This window comes from Laetiporus sulphureus, assembly GCF_001632365.1.
Source record: "Laetiporus sulphureus 93-53 unplaced genomic scaffold LAESUscaffold_79, whole genome shotgun sequence".
NCBI classification, from domain to species: Eukaryota; Fungi; Basidiomycota; class Agaricomycetes; order Polyporales; family Laetiporaceae; genus Laetiporus; species Laetiporus sulphureus.
In genome coordinates this window covers 4,306-5,818 of record NW_024468588.1, presented here as the reverse complement: position 1 = coordinate 5,818, position 1,513 = coordinate 4,306, and positions in this window count along the sequence as shown.

Below are 1,513 nucleotides of genomic sequence, written 5' to 3'. Positions count from 1 at the left end.
ATGGCCTTCTCAAACTTTGTCCGCCCATTGTTCTCCTCTACAAATTCGGAGCCGCCCGCTGATTCTGCGAGGGAATGATAATCTTCAAGCAATAGCGTGCTCACCAGAACCCACTGAAGTTGAGAGCAAGCCGCTCGGTACGCTGTAGCTTTCTTTGCGCGGCGTCTGATAGTGTTTGATAGGCCCATCGTGCCGACGGTCAGAGAGGGGGCGGTTCACATCCCGAGTCAACGAACAAACCTTCCCATCACGCTTCACTCCATCATCCGAACAAAGCGTTGCTTTCAGAGTCATGTTATGAGCATCTCACGTCGAGTCACCCGAAGTGCCGTCACCTGAACATCTCCGTCCTCATGGCTGTACCTGAGACCACGCGGAAGTCTTCCTTACACGAACTGTGCCCGTTCTGGTATTTCTGGTGAGTACAGATGTTTCCAATCTCGTAGGCTTGCTCGCAGCCTCCGAGAGCACCATATGCCCGTGGCGTCTAGGGCCTTCAGATGATGGACCGTCTTGAAGACTACGCGATCTGTTGAACACGGCGAATAGCGATAAGCGTGGTCTCGGGTGCAGTGTGCATGTGGTTGAGCTTCGGGAAGGTGGCGGTGTCAGAACGAGACATCGAATGTTCCATCAGCTCATTTCGCAGCAAAATCGACGGGCTTTGAGTGGGTTCGAGATGCGTGCATGTTGCCGTTCTTGACGCGCGGACATCGCCCACATTCTGCATCATGGGAGAGGGACGTCCTCGCCATTGGATATGATGAGCAGGTACAGATATGGCCGACGAACATGGGGTCAGTCACGTTCAGGTCCCCATACTGATTGTAAATGCGCACAAAAGCAAAGTTCATCAATGCTATCACCGTGTCCGATATACATTTACGTACAGGCATTCTGGGGCACAACGCATGCTCCGTGCTTCCGAACTGAAATTTGATGACAGAGCCCGCTGACCTGCACGCCGTCGGTTCTTCATTTCCCTTCAGATGCTCGGGTGTCTGATGAGTCACAGGTCTAGGCATGGACGTCCGAAGCTGTGAGATATATAGGCCGGTCAGAGCGAGCATCACTCGTTCCCACCGTCTCTCTCCCCCACCTCCTCTCCTCCACCTTCTCGCTTCTCTAACCAACTCCCTTGTTCACCCCCTCCCACTCTCCAAAGCCCGGTCAAACGCTGGACTCCGACACGGTATGCATGCCCACTGCGCCGAGCTCCACACCAAAACTGACCGTCTGAAATCGCCGTGCACAGTCCGCCGCCTTCCCGCCCTCGCAGTTGCACGGTCCACACGTTGTCCCGGCGACTCGATTTCAGGACCGGCACGTCATCCCGCCCATCACGCCTCATCGGCCTTCACTACATACCGGTACGTGCACACCACCGCTCTCACTCCACGCTCACCTACTGACCGTCTTCATCTTACACCCCGTGCGGGTGTCCTCGAGCGCACGCGGATACTGCCCGCTCTTGCAAGTCGTGTCCGACCCGACCATCCCGTGGCACTCACCT